General features: G+C 45.1%; 1 pseudogene; it reads left to right on the forward strand.

Annotated features, from left to right (window-relative positions):
• The window catches only part of LOC127926533 (LIM and calponin homology domains-containing protein 1-like), an 11,809-nt pseudogene extending 1,913 nt beyond the window's left edge, over positions 1-9,896 (forward strand).
• The last annotated feature ends 146 nt before the right edge of the window (positions 9,897-10,042 follow it).

A 10,042-nucleotide genomic window follows, 5' to 3' on the forward strand; every position in this document is an offset into this window, starting at 1 on the left:
CTCACTGGTGTAATATACTCACTGGTGTAATATACTCACTGGTGTAATATACTCACTGGTGTAATATACTCACTGGTTTAATATACTCACTGGTGTAATATACTCACTGGTGTAATATACTCACTGGTGTAATATACTCACTGGTGTAATATACTCACTGGTTTAATATACTCACTGGTTTAATATACTCACTGGTTTAATATACTCACTGGTGTAATATACTCACTGGTGTAATATACTCACTGGTGTAATATACTCACTGGTGTAATATACTCACTGGTTTAATATACTCACTGGTTTAATATACTCACTGGTTTAATATACTCACTGGTTTAATATACTCACTGGTTTAAAATACTCACTGGTTTAAAATACTCACTGGTTTAAAATACTCACTGGTTTAATATCACTCACTGGTTTAATATCACTCACTGGTTTAATATACTCACTGGTTTAATATACTCACTGGTTTAATATACTCACTGGTTTAAAATACTCACTGGTTTAAAATACTCACTGGTTTAAAATACTCACTGGTTTAATATACTCACTGGTTTAATATACGCACTGGTTTAAAATACGCACTGGTTTAAAATACTCACTGGTTTAATATACTCACTGGTTTAATATACTCACTGGTTTAATATACTCACTGGTTTAATATACTCACTGGTTTAAAATACTCACTGGTTTAAAATACTCACTGGTTTAAAATACTCACTGGTTTAAAATACTCACTGGTTTAAAATACTCACTGGTTTAAAATACCACTGGTTTAATATACTCACTGGTTTAATATACTCACTGGTTTAATATACTCACTGGTGTAATATACTCACTGGTTTAATATACTCACTGGTTTAATATACTCACTGGTGTAATATACTCACTGGTGTAATATACTCACTGGTGTAATATACTCACTGGTGTAATATACTCACTGGTTTTAATATACTCACTGGTTTTAATATACTCACTGGTGTAATATACTCACTGGTGTAATATACTCACTGGTTTAATATACTCACTGGTTTAATATACTCACTGGTTTAATATACTCACTGGTTTAATATACTCACTGGTGTAATATACTCTCTGGTTTAATATACTCTCTGGTTTAATATACTCTCTGGTGTAATATACTCTCTGGTGTAATATCTCTGGTGTAATATACTCACTGGTGTAATATACTCACTGGTGTAATATACTCACTGGTGTAATATACTCACTGGTGTAATATACTCACTGGTGTAATATACTCACTGGTGTAATATACTCACTGGTGTAATATACTCACTGGGTGTAATATACTCACTGGGTGTAATATACTCACTGGGTGTAAATATACTCACTGGTTTAATATACTCACTGGTTTAATATACTCACTGGTTTAATATACTCACTGGTTTAATATACTCACTGGTGTAATATACTCACTGGTGTAATATACTCACTGGTGTAATATACTCACTGGTGTAATATACTCACTGGTGTAATATACTCACTGGTGTAATATACTCACTGGTTTAATATACTCACTGGTTTAATATACTCACTGGTTTAATATAGTCACTGGTTTAATATAGTCACTGGTTTAATATAGTCACTGGTTTAATATACTCACTGGTTTAATATAGTCACTGGTTTAATATACTCACTGGTTTAATATACTCACTGGTGTAATATACTCACTGGTGTAATATACTCACTGGTTTAATATACTCACTGGTTTAATATACTCACTGGTTTAATATACTCACTGGTTTAATATACTCACTGGTTTTAATATACTCACTGGTTTTAATATACTCACTGGTGTAATATACTCACTGGTGTAATATACTCACTGGTGTAATATACTCACTGGTTTAATATAGTCACTGGTTTAATATAGTCACTGGTGTAATATAGTCACTGGTGTAATATACTCACTGGTGTAATATACTCACTGGTTTTAATATACTCACTGGTTTTAATATACTCACTGGTGTAATATACTCACTGGTTTAATATACTCACTGGTTTTAATATACTCACTGGTGTAATATACTCACTGGTGTAATATACTCACTGGTGTAATATACTCACTGGTGTAATATACTCACTGGTGTAATATACTCACTGGTTTAATATACTCACTGGTTTAATATACTCACTGGTGTAATATACTCACTGGTGTAATATACTCACTGGTGTAATATACTCACTGGTTTAATATACTCACTGGTTTAATATACTCACTGGTTTAATATAGTCACTGGTTTAATATAGTCACTGGTTTAATATAGTCACTGGTTTAATATAGTCACTGGTTTAATATAGTCACTGGTTTAATATACTCACTGGTTTAATATAGTCACTGGTTTAATATAGTCACTGGTTTAATATACTCACTGGTTTAATATACTCACTGGTTTAATATAGTCACTGGTTTAATATAGTCACTGGTTTAATATAGTCACTGGTTTAATATAGTCACTGGTTTAATATAGTCACTGGTTTAATATACTCACTGGTTTAATATACTCACTGGGTTAATATCACTAACAGGTGTAATATCACTAACAGGTGTAATATACTCACTGGGTTAATATCACTAACAGGTGTAATATCACTAACAGGTGTAATATACTCACTGGGTTAATATCACTAACAGGTGTAATATCACTAACAGGTGTAATATACTCACTGGGTTAATATCACTAACAGGTGTAATATCACTAACAGGTGTAATATACTCACTGGGTTAATATCACTAACAGGTGTAATATCACTAACAGGTGTAATATACTCACTGGGTTAATATCACTAACAGGTGTAATATCACTAACAGGTGTAATATACTCACTGGGTTAATATCACTAACAGGTGTAATATCACTAACAGGTGTAATATACTCACTGGGTTAATATCACTAACAGGTGTAATATCACTAACAGGTGTAATATCACTAACAGGTGTAATATACTCACTGGGTTAATATCACTAACAGGTGTAATATACTCACTGGGTTAATATCACTAACAGGTGTAATATCACTAACAGGTGTAATATACTCACTGGGTTAATATCACTAACAGGTGTAATATCACTAACAGGTGTAATATACTCACTGGGTTAATATCACTAACAGGTGTAATATCACTAACAGGTGTAATATACTCACTGGGTTAATATCACTAACAGGTGTAATATCACTAACAGGTGTAATATACTCACTGGGTTAATATCACTAACAGGTGTAATATCACTAACAGGTGTAATATACTCACTGGGTTAATATCACTAACAGGTGTAATATCACTAACAGGTGTAATATACTCACTGGTTTAATATCACTAACAGGTTTAATATCACTAACAGGTTTAATATACTCACTGGGTTAATATCACTAACAGGTTTAATATCACTAACAGGTTTAATATACTCACTGGGTTAATATCACTAACAGGTGTAATATCACTAACAGGTTTAATATACTCACTGGGTTAATATCACTAACAGGTTTAATATCACTAACAGGTTTAATATCACTAACAGGTTTAATATACTCACTGGTTTAATATCACTAACAGGTTTAATATCACTAACAGGTTTAATATCACTAACAGGGATGGACACAATTTGAGAGGTTTTATTTCAACACATTACATGTTGTGTTTTATGTTCTTTTATTTATGTTTATGTTTTATGTTTTATTTATGTTTATGTTTTATTTTCTTTTATTTATGTTTTTGTTTTATCTTGTTCAGTGGAGTTGACGTCTACATGAAACTATATTACGTACAAACACTTGTCTGTGGACATCTCATTACCATAACACTTCAAGTTCCTGTAAAAAAACTACCATCAGTTTTTAAATAAACACTTTTATTACCCATGATGCATCATCTAGAGGAGTAGTAGATGCAACTGTTTTAGTTTTTTACCTTTTCATTTAACGAGCCAAGTCGGTTAAGTTAAATAGAGAACACATTCTAATTTACAATGAAGGTTTTCTGGGTAGTAGGTGTTCTGAGACTGGGCTTCTTGTTTTCCAACACCCCTCCCCTTTACCCTGCTGGGCTTTCTCATCACCCCTCTTTACCCCTCTTTACCCCGCTTGGCTCTCTCTGTATCCCCCGCTTGGCTCTCTCTGTACCCCCAGCTTGGCTCTCTCTGTATCCCCCGCTTGGCTCTCTGTATCCCCCGCTATTTCTGTATCCCCCGCTTCTCTCTGTATCCCCCCTTGGCTCTTCTGTATCCCCCCGCTTTCTCTCTCTGTATCCCCCGCTGTTTTCTGTATCCCCCGCTTGGCTTTCTGTATCCCCAGCTTGGCTTCTTCTCTGTATCCCCGTTTGGCTCTTCTGTATCCCCGCTTGGCTCCATCCCCGTTTGCTCTTCTGTATCCCCCGCTTGGCTTTCTGTATCCCCCGCTGGGTCTCTCTGTATCCCCCCGCTTTGCTCTCTCTGTATCCCCCCCGCTTGGCTCTCTGTATCCCCAGCTTGGCTCTCTGTATCCCCCGCTTGCTCTTCTGTATCCCCCTCGCTTGGCTCTCTGTATCCCCCGCTTGGCTCCTCTGTATCCCCGCTTGGCTCTCTCTCTGTATCCCCCGCTTGGCTCTCTCTGTATCCCGCTTGGTTTCTCTTCTGTATCCCCGCATTTCTCTGTATCCCCCCGCTTGGCTCTCTCTATCCCCGCTTGCTCTCTGTATCCCCCTTCTGGTACTTCGCTATTTCTCTGTATCCCCCCGCTTGGCTCCTCTCTCTGTATATCCCCGCTGTATATCCCCTCGCTCTCTCTCTGTATATCCCCGCTCTCTCTGTATATCCCGCTTGGCTCTCTCTGTATATCCCCGCTTGGTTCTCTGTATATCCCCGCTTTGCTCTTCTGTATCCCCGCTTGGTTTCCCTTCTCTGTATCCCCGCTTGGCTCTCTCTGTATCCCCGCTTGGCTCTCTCTGTATCCCCGCTTGCAATCTCTCTCTGTATATCCCCGCTTGGCTCTCTGTATCCTCCCCGCTTGCCTCTCTCTGTATCCCCCGCTTGGCTCTCTCTGTATCCCCCGCTGGCTCTCTCTGTATCCCCCCCGCTTGGCTCTCTGTATCCCCCGCTTGGCTCTCTCTGTATCCCCCCGCTTGGCTCTTCTGTATCCCCCTTGGCTCTGTATCCCCGCTTTCTCTCTGTATCCCCCGCTTGGCTCTCTCTGTATCCCCTCCGCTTTGGCTCTCTCTGTATCCCTCCGCTTGGCCTCCCTCTGTATCCCCCGCTTGGCTCTCTCTGTATCCCTTTCTGTATCCGCTTGGCTCTCTCTGTATCCCCGCTTGGCTCCCTCTCTATCCCCCCGCTTGGCTTCTGTATCCCCCGCTTGGCTCTCTCTGTATCCCCTCGTTTGGCTCTCTCTGTATCCCCCCGCTTGGCTTCTCTGTATCCCCCGCTTGGTCTTCTCTGTATCCCCCGCTTGGTCTCTCTGTATCCCCCCTTGGTTCCCTTCTCTGTACTTCGTTGCTCTCTCTGTATCCCCGCTTGGCTCTCTCTCTGTATCCCCTTGGCTCTCTCTGTATCCCCCCCGCTTGGCTCTCTGTATCCCCCGCTTGGCTCTCTCTGTATCCCCCGCTTGTCTCTCTGTACCCCCCATTTTTCTGTATCCCCCGCTTGCTCTCTCTCTATCCCCCGCTTGGCTTTCTCTGTATCCCCGTTTGGCTTCCTCTCTGTATCCCCCGCTTGGCTTCTCTGTATCCCCCCGCTTGGTCTCTGTATCCCTCCCCGCTTGGCTCTCTCTGTATCCCCCGCTTGGCTCTCTCTCTGTATCCCCCCGCTTGGCTCCTCTCTGTATCCCCCGCTTGGCTCTCTCTGTATCCCCCGCTGGTTTTCTTCATCTCTCTCTGTATCCCCCGCTTGGCTCTTCTGTATCCCCTGCTTGGCTCTGTATCCCCCCGTTTGGCTTCCTTCTACTCCCCCGCTTGGCTCTCTCTATCCCCCGCTTGGCTCTCTCTGTATCCCCCGTTGGCTCTCTCTCTGTATCCCCCGCTTGGCTCTCTCTGTATCCCCCGCTTGGTTTCTCTCTGTATCCCCCGCTTGGCTCTCTCTGTATCCCCCGCTTGGCTCTCTCTGTATCCCCTCCGCTGGCTCTGTATCCCCCCCGCTTGGCTCTCTGTATCCCCCGCTTGGTTCTTCTGTATCCCCGCTTGGCTCTCTCTCTCTCTGTATCTCGTTTAATCCTGTATCCCCGCTTTGCTCTGTATATCCTCGCTTGGCTCTTCTGTACCCCGCTTGGTTTCCTCTCTGTATCCCCCCGCTGGTTTTCTGTATCCCCCCCGCTTGGTTTCTCTGTATCCCCCCGCTGGTTTCTCTGTATCCCCCGCTGGTTTCCTCTCTGTATCCCCCGCTTGGTTCTCTCTGTATCCGCTGGCTTCTCTGTATCCCCCGCTTGGCTCTCTGTATCCCCCGCTTGGCTCTCTCTGTATCCCCCGCTTATTCTCTCTGTATCCCCCGCTTTTCTGTATCCCCCTCCGCTTTCTCTCTAGATCCTCCGCTTGGCTCTCTCTGTATCCCCCGCTTGGCTCTCTCTGTATCCCCCGCTTGGCTCTCTGTATCCCCCGCTTGGTTTCTGTATCCCCCCCGCTTGGTTTTCCTCTGTATCCCCCCGCTTGGTTTCTTCTCTCTCTCTCTGTATCCCCCCCTCTCTGTATCCCCGCTTTCTCTCTAGTATCCCCCGCTTTATTCTCTGTATCCCCCGCTATTCTCTCTGTATCCCCCCGCTTGGCTCTCTGTATCCCCCGCTTGGCTCTCTGTATCCCCCGCTTGGCTCTTCTGTATCCCCCGCTTGGTTTTCTGTATCCCCCGCTTGCTCTCTGTATCCCCCAGCTTGGTCTTTCTGTATCCCCCAGCTTGGCTCTCTGTATCCCCCAGCTTGGCTCTCTCTGTATCCCCCGCTTGGCTCTCTGTATCCCCCGCTTGGCTCTCTCTGTATCCCCCGCTTGGCCTCTCTGTATCCCCCGCTTGGCTCTCTCTGTATCCCCGCTTGGCTCTCTCTGTATCCCCCGCTTGGCTCTCTCTGTATCCCCCGCTTGGTTTCCCTTCTGTATCCTCGCTTGGCTTCTGTATATCCCCGCTTTTGGCTCTCTCTCTGTATATCCCCGCTTATTCTCTTCTGTATCCCCCCGCTTGGCTCTCTCTGTATCCCCCGCTTGGTTCTCTGTACCCCCTGTTTGGTCTTCTGTATCCCCCCGTTTGGTTCCTCTCTGTATCCCCCGCTTGGCTTTCTCTCTGTATCCCCCGCTTGGTTTCTCTTCTGTACCCGTTTGCTTATTCTCTGTATCCCCCCGCTTGCTCTTCTGTATCCCCCGCTTTTTGCTCTCTCTGTATCCCCCGCTTTGGTTCTCTGTATCCCCCGCTTGGCTTCTCTGTATCCCCCGCTTGGTTTCCTTCTGTACCCCCGCTTGGCTCTCTCTGTATTCCCCGCTTGGTTTCCCTCTCTGTACCCCGCTTGGCTCTGTATCCCCCGGGCTTGGCTTCTGTATCCCCGCTTGGCTCTCTGTATCCCCCGCTTTGCCTTCTGTATCCCCCGCTTTGCTCTTCTCTGTATCCCCCGCTTGGCTTCTCTCTGTACTTCTGCCTTGGTTTCCCTTCTCTATTCCCCGCTTGGTTTTCTACCGCTTGGTCTTTTCTGTATCCCCTCTGCTTGGTTTCTGTATCCCCTCGCTTGGCTCTCTGTATCCCCCGCTTGGCTCCCTCTCTGTATCCCCCTGGCTTGGCTCTTCTCTGTATCCCGCTTGGCTTTTCTATCCTCTGCTTGGCCTTTCTGTATCCCCCGCTTGGCTCTCTCTCATCTCGCTTAGCTTTCTCTGTATCCCCCGCTTGGTTTCTGTATCCCCACCGCTTCTGCTCTTCTGTATCCCCCGTTTGGCTTCTGTATCCCGTTTGGTTTCTGTATCCCCTCCCCCGCTTGGTTTCCTGTATCCCCCCGCTTGGCTCCTCTCTGTATCCCCCGCTTTGGCTTTCTGTATCCCCCAGCTTGGTTTTCTGTATCCCCCTGCTTGGCTCTCTCTGTATCCCCCGCTTGGCTCTCTCTCTGTATCCCCCGCTTGGCCTTCTCTGTATCCCCCGCTGCCCCTGTATCCCCCCCGCTTGGCTCTTCCTGTATCCCCCCGCTGGCTCTCTCTCTGTATCCCTCTAGCTTGGTTTTCTGTATCCCCCGCTGGCTCTCTGTATCCTCCCCGCTTGGCTCTTCTGTATCCTGTTGTCTCAGACCTTTTCAGAAGGAGCCATGTTTAAAAAAATATGAAACATTGATTTGTTTATAACTTTTTGACTGTAACAGCAATGAGAACTAAGTAAAAATTGTGGTAAAATGCAGAATCTGATTTAAACAAACACAATTATGCACTAGGTAAGTATAGATCATAATCTGTGATCCAAGAGGACATTTAGTAAAAACAATGTCACTTGCATGTTTGCTTGTTAATCTAAGATGTGACAGTGGCATTGTGTTCTTCCTTCCTGTCTATAGGAAGTGACAAATAAATCATTCGGAAGCAAATAACTTCCGCTCTGCTCTGAGAATGGAGTCCTGCTCTGCCAGTGAGTATTATGGGAACTGTAGTGTATATATCTGGAGAATGGAGTCCTGCTCTGCCAGTGAGTATTATGGGAACTGTAGTGTATATATCTGGAGAATGGAGTCCTGCTCTGCCAGTGAGTATTATGGGAACTGTAGTGTATATATCTGAGAATGGAGTCCTGCTCTGCCAGTGAGTATTATGGGAACTGTAGTGTATATATCTGGAGAATGGAGTCCTGCTCTGCCAGTGAGTATTATGGGAACTGTGTAGTGTATATATCTGAGAATGGAGTCCTGCTCTGCCAGGGTGTATTATGGGAACTGTAGTGTATATATCTGGAGAATGGAGTCCTGCTCTGCCAGTGAGTATTATGGGAACTGTAGTGTATATATCTGAGAATGGAGTCCTGCTCTGCCAGTGAGTATTATGGAACTGAGTGTCTATATCTGGAGAATGGAGTCCTGCTCTGCCTGTAGTAATGAATGAATCCCATAGTCTGTGGTTCTATAAACACCTTAGTGGTTTAAGTACCATGTCCTGGTGTGGTCGATGGTCACGCTGTCTAACTCGTCTGTTCTTCCCTCTGTCCTCCTTTCTCAGTCTAATCAACCAGTTGAAACCAGGCCTTATTAAGAGGGTGAACACGCTGTCTACTCCAATGGCCGGACTGGTGAGTTCACTGCGTGTGTAGCCGTTCTACATTTCATATGAGAAGGCAGAGGGATCTCTTGTCTGCCAGGGTGACAGTAGTTAGACGACCCGGGTCTTTCAGGAAGTCGTCCTCTGTGGTTTCCTGCTCGTCGCTCGGCGGTTCCTGCTGAGTGTGACAGATCTGAAACTGTCTTAAGGATCTAGTGATGTGGTGAACATGACAAACCTGAGTGGGGGCTGAGTGGGGCTGAGGGGCTGGAGTGGGGCTGAGTGGGGCTGAGTGGGGCTGAGTGGGGCTGAGTGGGGCTGAGTGGGGCTGAGTTCAGAGGTCAAACTGTCAAGGTTCCACTTGTTTGGAATAATCCTGGAAAGCTATTAAGAGACTCCTCCCACCAGTCACATGATCATCCTTAGGCCAAGCCTTCTGATTGTTCTGTATGGTAACTCTCAGTACTACCCCTCTCCTTCTCTGCCCCTCTCCTCTCTGCCCCTCTCCTCTCTGCTCCCTCCTCCTCTCTGCCCCCGCCCCTCTCTGCCCCGCCCCTCTCTGCCCCGCCCCTCTCTGCCTCTGCCCCTCTCTGCCCCTCCACTCCAGGACAATGTGAATGTGTTTCTGAGAGCGTGTGGTACACTCGGTCTACACGAGGCTCAGCTGTTTCATCCTGGAGACCTGCAAGACCTGTCCACACGCGCTACACTCAGGTAAAACGCCTTTTATTTGGTCAATATATATATTATTATTTGTAGAACAAATGAAATGGAAGTGAAGGATTAATATGGTTTTCATCCCCAGCTGCTGGACTTATAGTGATGTTAGACGGTGCCTGTTTGGTTTAGACGGTGCCTGT

The sequence above is a fragment of the Oncorhynchus keta genome, unplaced genomic scaffold, assembly GCF_023373465.1.
Source record: "Oncorhynchus keta strain PuntledgeMale-10-30-2019 unplaced genomic scaffold, Oket_V2 Un_contig_7745_pilon_pilon, whole genome shotgun sequence".
Taxonomy (NCBI): domain Eukaryota; kingdom Metazoa; phylum Chordata; class Actinopteri; order Salmoniformes; family Salmonidae; genus Oncorhynchus; species Oncorhynchus keta.